Here is an 11484-nt window from a genome sequence, read left to right on the forward strand (position 1 = left end):
CCATGGCTTGACGTTCAGTGGTGGGGTCATGGTCCAGGGGGAGGTGAGATGCTCTCGTCTGGATCTGGAAAAATTTATTAATTTTGCTTACATTCTCTCAGTTCCTTCGCCTCCGTCACATTTTTTCTGATGATGTCACTTTCCAAAACAGTTCATCCACCCTCACACCTTCCTCTCCCTCCCAGAACCGTGTTAGGGTCCCCCTGCACCTCAACCCCCTCCCACGGCACCTTCCCATGCAAACGCAGAAGGTGCAACACCTGCCCCTTTACTTCCCCCTTCCTCACCGTCCAAGGACCAAAACACTCCTTTCAAGTGAAGCAGCACTTCACTTGCACTTCCCTTAATTTAGTCTACTGCATTCACTGCTCCCAATGTGGTCTCCTCTACATTGGAGAGACCATATGCAGACTGGGTGATTGCTTTGCAGAACACCTTCAGTCTGTCCGCAAGCATGGCCCAGACCTCCCTGTCGCTTGCCATTTCAACACACCACCCTACTCTCATTCCCACATGTCTGTCCTTGGCCTGCTGCAATGTTCCAGTGAAGCTCAATGCAAACTGGAGGAACAGCACCTCATCTTCCGACTAGGCACTTTACAGCCTTCTGGACTTAATACTGAGTTCAACAATTTCAGATCATGAACTCTCTCCTCCATCCCCACCCCCTTTCCGATCCCCCTTTTTCCAATAGTTTATATTTTTTTTACAAATATATTTCTCTTTTCCCTCCTATTTTTAAATTTATTTCGATCTGTTGTTTCATCTCCACCTTTTAGCCCATTTCCATCCCTAACCCTCACCCCCACTAGGGCCATCTGCCACTTGTTCATCCTGCTTTCTACCCTTAATGTCCCCATTAGCACACCCTTTAGATAATATCACCACAGTCAACACCCCTTTGTCCTTTTGTCTTTGACATCTTTGGCAGTCTCTTCTTGGCCTCCACCTATCACTGGCCCCCTATCGAGCTGTACCTGTCCCACCCACCCACCTCTACCAGCTTATATTTCATCTCATTTCTATATGTCTTAGTTCTGATGAAGGGTCATACGGACTCGAAACGTCAACTGTATCCCTCTCCGCAGATGCTGTCAGACCTGCTGAGTTATTCCAGGTATTTTTGTTTTTGTTCTAGATTTCCAGCATCCGCAGTATTTTGCTTTTATCTTAGTGTTAAAAAAAGTATATGGGGTCCTTGGCTTTATTAATAGATGAATAAAGTATAATAGCAAAGAAGCTATGTTAATTTTTTATAAAACACAGGTGAGGCCTCATTTGGAATAGTGTGTTAAATTCTGGTCATCATAATTTAAGAAGGTTGTCAATGCTTTACCAAGACCACATAAGAGATTTATGAGAATAGTATCAAAGATGAAGGACTTCAATTATGTGGAGAGGCTGGGGAAAGCTAAGCTTATTCTCCTTAGAACATAGAAGGTTAAGAGAAGAGTTGATAGAGGTGTTCAAAATCATGGACAGTTTTGATAGGCTAAATAATGTTTCCAATGGCAGCAGGGTCAATAACCAGAGGCTGCAGATGGTGTTTAACAAAAGGACCAGAGGTGGAAAGAGGAGATATTAAAAAAAAACATAGCACGTTGTTGTGATCTGAAACACGTTGATAGGAACGGTGGTGGAAGCAGATTCAATAATAACACTTAAAATGGAATTGGATAACCATTCAATGGGAAACATTTACAGGGCAATGAAAAAAGAGCAGGGTGATGGGATTAATAGGTACTCTACCAAAGAACCAACGCAGACACAATGGAATGAATTAACTCATTCTGTGCTGTATCCTTGTGTGATTTTATGGGCAGAATTTAGCCCTTGTCGGGCGGGCTCGGCGGGGGTGGGCGGGGGCGGTTGGGAAGCCAACTGATCGAGGCCGGAAGGTGATTTCACGCTGGCGGGCCTTCAGTGTGAAACGCGAGCGGCAGCACTCAACGTTGCCTGTGCAGGCGGAGGGAGGAGGGCGAGAGGGGTGAGTGAGAACTTAGCACATGCACGTGAGTGCTCACTTGAGAATCTCCCTGAGGCACAAAGCTGCCTCAGGGAGATGAAGAATTCTCAAAAAAAATAAAGATTTATAAAGCTTGGCCTTTTCGACGCTCGCCAGTCATAAACTTGGACGGGCAGCAAAAAAATTTAGGTTAATAATCTTGTTCATGGCCTTTAATGACTAATGGTTAATGGACGCTCGCCCGATGTCAACGAGCATCATTTTACGCTCAAGCAGGTCAGGCACGCGCCCACCAGCTGAGCTAAAAATTTCACCCCATGAAAACACTTTGCACTAAGCTTATAATATGAATGTAACATAAAAATTATTGGTGATTTGGCTTAGGTAGACTCAACCCTGTATTAATGTCATTCTGAAATCGTGGTGCTAACATTATTTTGTGGCAATTGTAATTATCAACATAATTCACCATCCACCACACCACCCAGATTGACAGGAATAAGCAAGTCCCCATTCATGCCATAATGGCAAACCACAGTAATAGGAGTTGAACATTTTTACTCTGATACCTCTATGGTCACCTTGGAGGCAATGCTGGGCTTTTACAAGGTCACTTCATTGCTGTGTGATCCACACTGATTCATTGGGTACCAACCTGGTAGCAATATTCAATTCATTCTTAAAGATTACCAGAAAGCATTCATTCAATCATCATGTACATCTGAATAAAGCAAAGGCATTGTCAGATACAGCAGACCAATGCTGCTATAAGGACAGTAGCAAAATTGGGTTCATCTAATGTGACAAAAGTAAATTGCGAATGTTGAAAATCGGGAATAAAACAATAAATGATGTAAATGCAACCCAAGCCCACTAGCATCAAACAGACAAAGGATAGATTCATGCTTCAGGTTAAGACCATTTATCAGTTCTAACAGAGAGTCTTAGTACAAAATGTTTACCTGTATACTATAGAAGTACACGACACAACTGGCAACGCTTGTTGGGATCATTTCAGTGTCCTGATCCTGTTTGTGTCAGAGGTGTGCCCTCCATGGCAATCTTATGGGAGGCAGCCAATTAAGGGGCCGCCTCAGCGATTGCCATCCAATTATGGTGGCATATGGGTACTGGACATGGGCAGACCAATCAGAGTGGCTCAAAGGAAAAGGCAGCCAGCCGCCCACTGAGAATGGTGTGTGCTGCTCAGATACAAATGGAGAAAGAGAGGGTGACGCACCATGAAAAGGCAATACAGATGTTAGAACAGGAAGCCACAGCCTGACACCCTACACAGTTTGTTTGATCTGCCTGCAGGTGAATCACTTTGAATTGAAAGCATTTCCTTGTGGAATTAGCACAAAATACAATTTGGCTCCTTTAATGTAACCTCAGCATATGCCTGTTCTGGCACTCTGACCTCCTGCTCTCCTCTCATTTCTGTCAGGGGACAAGCTGCTGGCACATGGGGAGTTCCATGTGATGTTCAGAAATTGTCATCAAAGTGCCAAAATAGGGGCGAATTGAACTTTTAAATACGTCATACCCCCTGTGGCTGGTAGCTATTGATGTTGGGAGCACACCTCGGGAAAAGCATAAGGAGGCAGGAACAGGTTGAGGAGCTGGCCCAACTTGTTTCTTTCAGAATTCCACCCCCCCCCAGCCCACCCACTACTGCTTCCAAAACTGTCTCCATGGAACTGGGAAAATTCTGGCCATATTGTTTGAACACATTAGCTAACAGGATGTATACAGCATGACCTATGTATTAAACAAAAGTTAGTGAAACTGAAGATCATTTAGATCATATTTATCACTTCCTCTCTTCTCAGAGCACTAATGTACCTTTCATTGGGATTAAAACCAAATGAAAAAGATGAGACGAAGGACGATAGGTTCTTGAACAGCTTTACCTACATTATATTAGTGGCATTAATGCCAGGATTACACTAAGAAGTTTAAAGAGTCTCAACAGGGCTGTCTTTCAAAATGCCAAATGTAGAAATGGGTTCCTAGCATTTGCATTTTACTTTAGCAAACTTTAAATACTGTTGGTCAAACTAATAGGTAACTAGCCTGTCTTAATTTTGATATCTTAAATACTAGAGTACAAAGTTCTGATAAGAATTCATTTTAAGCTTTGCAATTTGCTGACAGTAAGAAGTGTTTGAAATGGGGTTTGGGAATTCAAGGTTGAGGTCAGCTTAGTTCTGCTGGTGCTGCTTATGAAGTATCTTGTGTTTTCTCCTTAAAGAAGATTTGGGCTTCACAGGGGACTTCACTGCTGTGGACCCTCTGTCTCCCTTGGAGAAGTGCAGGGATTTGAATGAGCTACTCTGTGGTCTCTTTGAGTAATTTTGACTTGGTGCAACCGTGTACAATGGGAAATAGTGAATCAGCAACCTTTTTTTTATCCCTCCTGATTGACCTTGAAAACAAAGATCGGGAGAGTTGTAAAAAAGCTGCTGATTCACTATCACCCATTTTACACTAACGCACAAAATGAAGAGCTATGTGTCTATGTTACTCTTCTCTTTTCTTTTCTCCCAGTTTTTCTCATACTGTTACTTGCAACAGAACAAGTATCTGCAATTATTTAGATTTACCTATTTAGACTCTTCCTTGGAAAGTATCTGAGCAGTAGCCTTAAAGAGACAGCTCAGATTGCCAGCTAAATATCTCAGCACAGACTTTCCTCTCGTCCTGATGAAGCGTAAAGGATCACCTACATAAAGTAGAGAGGAGGAAATTGGCAGGGAGGATCCTTCCCCAGCAAATTTATTTGGGCTCTGTTATGGACACATACTTCTCCCTGCCCAATTTTCCTCTACCTTTGCACAAGGGAAACTAGGAGGGAATCTGGCTCACGATGTTCAGCTGATGATCAGACTTGTTTCGTCAAGGTCACTTTCCATGGGGAAGCAGTCTAAATAGGGAAATCCAAATGGTTGCTGCTTGTAAACTCTTGAGGTCAATCAGAGGGTCAGCTTTTTGTAAATTTCTGACTCTGGGGGGAGGGGGTGTGGTTGATGGTGTTTGGTGGCATAGAATTGGGAGTGAAGACGAGGGATGGAGTGCCCATCTCCTTCCCAACTCCCGCCAGTTAAGTCAGGGGTGAAGAAGGTCAAGGGCTGGAAGCCAATTGAGGCCCTTAAGTAGTCAATTAATGGCCACTAAGGGCCACATCCCATTGCCGCTTGTATTCTGCCTCTTGCCATGTGGGAAGGCCGCCCAGTTAAGGTTGGTGACTTCCTTACAGGCTCAGGGATGGTAGTAATATGATTGATGCATGAATACCAAGCTTGATAGAGAATTTAGTGATCGGTTCAGTCCTTAGCTCCAAGACCGTCAGTGAAGTGGTACTTGGCTTAGAGGAAAACACCTTAGAAGATCCTGATTTGGCAACATGTGGCCCACAGAAAGCCCCCCCAATGGCAAGGGCTGCCACCTGCATTGCCCTCAACAATGACGCCTCCCTTCCCCGGGGCCTGTTGGACTGTCCCTGGAGAGCCCATACACATACCTCCATTCCAATGCGCCTCTATCTTCACTCCAGATGGCATTGCTGGGACTGAAGACCTGCCGTCCTGGAGGTGGGCCCTCCACCCTTAAAGGGACTGAAGCCCCGAGGACAGGGTTTCTGGAAATGATTGCAGTGGGGTTGCCTCTGGCCTTCTGGCCAGCGGAGCATTAAATGGACACTGACATGGCCATTCATTTCAGTCTGATTTCTGAAGTGTGACGATTACATGTTAAGTGCCAACTTTCATACATGTTGATGTTAATACTCAGCTATGCACAGGTTCTAACTCAGAAATATAGGAAATTTATACAATCTTATATTTTATTGGCTCTTCTAAAATGAATACCTCCAAAAAGTTTTTCCCTTCGTTTATTGATAATTTTGGAGATTCATCGGGATTTTATCTAAGAGAATCCCATTCAAATACGTAACTACGTACTGCTGAGCAGTCAGGAATTATGGAGCAAATTTGCACAGAGCTTTTCCAACTCATCCACCATAACGTCAGTGGGAGAGCTGCAGAGATCTGTGAATGAAGGTGTAACCATGCAGATCATTTTTTAGGGGCTTGCACAGCACTTTGATCAAAGTTACTGTGAACGAGTGGGATAAAGTTAGCGGAAATTCCTCATGGAATCAACTTTACACCTGAAATCCCTACTGTCCCTGAAAATTAATAGGAAAGCTTGCTGTTTGTCTCCAAATAATAAACTGGGGTTAGTCCAGAGTGGGTATCACTCGTTGAGTTGCATTTTACATGGGGCAGACTGCTCAATCCCCTGGAAGGAAACAAACATAAAAATAGCTGGAAAAACTCAGCAGGTCTGACAGCATCTGAGGAGAGGAATACAGTTAACGTTTCGAGTCCGTATGACTCTTCATCAGAACTGAGGAAATATAGAAATGAGGTGAAATATAAGCTGGTTGAGGCGGTGGGATAGGTAGAGTTGGACAGAGGGCCAGTGACAGATGGAGGCAAAGAAGAGATTGCTAAAGATGTCATAGACAAAAGGTCAAAGGGGTGTTGATGGTGGTGATATTAGCTGAGGAATGTGCTAATGGTGACATTAAGGGTAGAAAGCAGGACGAGCAAGTGACAGATAGCCCTAGTGGGGGTGGGGTGGGGGGAAGGGATCGAAATAGGCTAAAAGATGGAGATGAAACAATGGACGGAAATAAATTTAAAAATAATGGAAATAGGAAGGAAAGTTGACCGGAAGCTGACATGCCCGGAAGAAGCCCACCTCGCAGCCATAATACACTATGGGCGGGCTAAAGTGGTTGAGAGTGGGACTGGCATATTATGGGGGTCAGCTTGGGGATAGGCAGGAAGATGGTGGGCTAGCCACCTAACCTGTTTTACGTGCTCTCCACCAAAAACACACGGACATAAAATCCAGCCCATTGAATCATTTGCTTGAGAGTCTTATCAATATGGATAAAAGCAATATGATTCATATATGAGCACCAAACTCCATAGAGAATATAGTGATCTACCCAACCCTTAGCTCCAAGACCCTCAGTGAAATGGCAACTAATTCGCAGAAAAATACCTGAGAATCAAACAGCAAATAAGATTGGCTTCAAAGTAGCTCGTAGTTCACTTTGAAGCCAAAGCTAGTTCTGTATCTGGTTGTGTTCAGCTGTGCATCTCTCTGCCCAGCACAGGAGCATGTTCATTTCAAAGCCTTTGAATGTATTAGTCCAAAGGCTCCTTCCTCCCAGGATGTCCCATGCTAAAAGCATACAAGCCACAAACAGGGGGAGGACAATCTGCCAGCAGGTCCAAAGATCTGTCAATGTAAAACATTATAAAGGAGGGAGGCATTGATGCTCCTCCCGGCCCTACAATAATCTTTAAAAATATGTACTTTGGGTGGTTTGTGAGTGGTCTGCATCTGTGGAGATGGTTCACACCGAGGACCCATGGACGGAGTTTGCCTGGTGAATGCTTTGCTCACTGGTACACCAAAGGTTGCATTGGGGTCCTGTTGTAGAGTGGTTGTAGACCCACTCTATTAATGATAGAGTGGGTCAGCAGACACTTTTTGGGTGGAAACTTTAAGTTTATTTACAATATACTCAGCAGCAACTACACGTGTGCTTTCAACTCCAACTCTATCTCTACACTGACTGCTGAGGTAGCCCATGTTACACTACTATCAGTTACTACAGGTCAGGTGATCTTCCTTAACAAGTATTATTCTTACAGGTACACACTAAATAAAACCATAATTACTACATTCCTCCCCCTTTAACTCGGCTGTACATATTATATTTACAAGTACATGTTTTTCAAGACAGCAGAATATTTACACTGGGTAAAGAATTTACAAGTCCAGTCTTTCAGGTGGTTTCCTGGTACATGTGGAACGTTGCAGCTCCACAACTTCAGATTCTTTATCAGGAACCTCCTTTTCCTGAGTTTCCTGAACATCGGGTGCTTCGGTGGGCACTTGCAGTTCTGTATCCACAACTCTTACAGGAACATCAGACATGTCAGTCCTGGGTTGAGTATCCTTAACAGGCAATGCAGACCCGGTCATGGTCACTGGTGGAACCATATCTTGATGATTTGTCTCTCTCTCTTCCTTAAATGGTCCACTTGTTTACGGATGAACCGGCCTTCCACCTCCACATGGTAAAATAGAGGTCCAGTCACCACACTTATTTCATCCGGTAACTACTTTGGTCCTCCCCCGAAGTTCTTCATGTATACCAGCTTTCCCACGCTATTTCCTCTCACGACTATGCCAGTTGTGTCTAGTTTTCTGACTTCCCTGAATCCTTTCCACCTTCCCCTCTAAATTCGGCATTATTAAGCTCAATCTCATCCTGAGACAGCGTTTCAACAATAACTCCCCAGGTGTGACACCTATTGTTGTATGAGGGATGGTCCTGTAGTGAAAAAGAAAGCGTGCTAGCTTGGTTGCCAAGGAATCACGTTGGCTTTTTCATGCCTGTCTTGAACGTTTTAATTGCCCTTTCTGCCAGTCTGTTTGAGGAAGGGTGGTACGGTGCAGTTTTCACATGAGTAATACCATTAAGGCTGATAAACCATTGAAACTCAGCACTCGTAAATGCCTTGCTGTTATCGGAAATGACTACTTCTGGTAGTCCGCGAATGGCAAAGCTCTAATGTAGTTTCTCAATTGTAGCGGCCGATGTTGGTGGCTTCACCTCATACACGTCCAACCATTTTGAATGGGCATCAACAATGAGCAGAAACATTGTTCCCAGGAAAGGTCCAATGTAGTCCATATGTAACTGCACCCAGGATCTACCTGGCCACTCCCATGGGTGTAATGGAGCTGTCACTGGCAACTTATGCAGTTGCTGACATTGCACACAGTACTTTACTAAACCCTCTATTTCACCATCCATTCCAGGCCACCATAAATAGTTGCGTGTTCTGGTCTTCATTCGGGAAATTCCTGGATGGGCACTGTGAAGCTCAATTAAAAGTGGCTCCCTTCCCTTTGAGGGAACTATCACTCATGCTCCCCACAATAGGATGCCATTCTGGCTGGTTATTTAATATCTTTTGTTGAAGTACAGTTTCATTTTGTCAGACATGGGTTGTTGTGACCAACTATGTAGCACTTGTTCTCGCACTTGAGGTAGGACTGGGTCCCGACTTGTCCGGTCTCTGACCTGTCGAGCACAAACCGGCGAGGAATCTAAGAAATTTAACAGTAAAACAAGTTCCTGTGGAACTGGGACATGCTCATCATTTTCTAGTAAAGGCATCGGCATTTGCGATTTGATTGCCAGGCCTATGTACGAAAGTGTATTTGTATGCTGCCAGAATTAAAGCCCATCATTATTTTCTTGCTGAGGCTATGGGTGGTATAGCTTTGTTCTCACTAAAAAATCCTTGCAATGGTTTGTAGTCTGAAACAACTGTAAAATGGCAGCTGTGTATGTACTGGTGAAATTTCTTGACACCAAAGATGATGGACAGGCCTTCTTTTTCTATCTGCGAGTATCCCTTTTCCGCTGTGGTGAGTGTTCTTGACACGTAACCAATGGCTGTTCTGTGCCGTCATCCATCTGATGAGAGAGCACTGCTCCCACTTGCTAGGGAGGTGTGTCACATGTCAGCACCAATTCTTTCGTCTGGTCATAATGCACTAATAGATTGGACAAGTGCAATAATTGTTTTGCCTTTATGAAAGCTTCTTTCTGGGGCACCTCCCAAGACCAATGTTATTTCTTTTTGATTAGAGAATGCAGGGGGGCCAGCACTGTAGACAAATTGGATAATAACCACCTATGATAGTTGATCAATCTTAGGAATGATTTGAGCTCTGAGGTATTCTTTGGTGCAGGTGCCTCTCTTGTGGCTCTCACTTTCTCCTCAGCCAGGTGGAGGCCCTGTGAATCTACCCGGTGACCTAAATAGATTACCTCCCTCACTTGGAATGCGCACTTTTCTTTTTTTAAACAAACTCCAGCTTGCAAAAAACGTTCTAAGTTTGCCAAATGTTCTTTTTCAGTGAGCCCTGTCACCAATCCATCGCCTAAATAGGCTACAGCCTGGGGCTGTCCCTCCAGTAAGCTTTCCATTGTTCTCTGAGAGATGGCACAAGCAGAGGAGACACCAAAAGGCAATCATGTATATTGGTACAACCCTTTGTGGGTATTAATTGTGACAAATTCCCGGAAGGCATTATCCAATTCTAGTTGTTGATAAGCATGACTCATGTCAAGCTTTGTGTATGTTGTCCCTCCTGCCAGCTTGCCATACAGGTCTTTGAATTTTGGAATGGGGTGCCTGTCTATCTTAGCTACTTTATTAACCATTAGCCTCCACAAATGTGGATGCTTTGGTCAGTTTTAAGGATGGGGACTATGGGTTCTAGCCATTCTGAGAACTCAACAGGTTGTATAACACCCACGGTGGGGACGGACGGGAAGCCGACTGCCACCCATGATTGGCTCCGCACCGCGATTTCACACGGGCAGGCCAATTAAGACCTGCCCAGCGTAGATCGCGGGTGGCAGTGCTGAGCCTGTGCGGGCAGGGGGAGGAGGAGCTGCCTCAGGGAGATGAAGCGCTGTGTAAAAAAAAATAAAGAAAATAAAAATGTCAGAAAACATGTCCCCTCATGTAACTGTCACATGAGCTGGGACATGTTTTTAATTCAAAAATAAAACTTTTATTTAATGTTTATTTGCTTTAGGAAACATCATCCTGTCCATGGATGAGGTTTCCTAAAAAATGTAAAGGCCGCTTGGCCTATTTGCCTGCCCACCAACCGTTAGGCTGATACATGACATTGTCATTCCCCAACGCAAGTCCAGCATGTACAAGGCACATGTGAGGGGTTTGAGGGAACACTGTTAACTTGCCTGGATAGTGTAGCTCCAACAGCACTCAGGAAGCTGGAGACCGTCAAAGACAAAGCAGGTCACTTGACTGGCACCCTATCCAGCATCTTCAACATTGAGTCCCTCCACCACTGACCCATTGGCAGCTTTGTGCGCTATGCGAAAGTTGCACTGCTGTTAGTCCCCAGGGCTACTTCGGCAACCCCCTCCAGACACGCGGGCTCTAGAAGCTAGATGGCATGGCATCAGCAGCATCTGCAAGTTGCCCCCTACTCCAACCTCCCCCGCACCCACTGCCTCACCACAATGGCCGTGCCTTCAGTGTGGCTGGGTCAGCAACCCGCTGTTACCTCCCTACAGCAGACCACATGGACTGTAGTGGGGCAATGAGGCAGCACCCCAGCACCATCTCAAGGGGTTCTAGGGATGGGTCGCACAGATGCTGGCCTTGTCATTGATGCCCACGTCCCATGCCAGCTTCAGAAAATGGTGAGGTGAATACAGAGAGTAGAGGGTTCACTTACCCTGGCGGCGGGGATTAAATCATTCATGCTTTTCCTGCACTGCAGGGTGCTCCACCTCTGCACCCCTGTGACACTGATCACCATGGCAACCTCCTCCCAGGCCGCTGTGGTGAGTCGGGTGGGCCTCTTGTTCCGGT

This window comes from Cetorhinus maximus, chromosome 1 (assembly GCF_964194155.1).
Source record: "Cetorhinus maximus chromosome 1, sCetMax3.hap1.1, whole genome shotgun sequence".
NCBI lineage: Eukaryota > Metazoa > Chordata > Chondrichthyes > Lamniformes > Cetorhinidae > Cetorhinus > Cetorhinus maximus.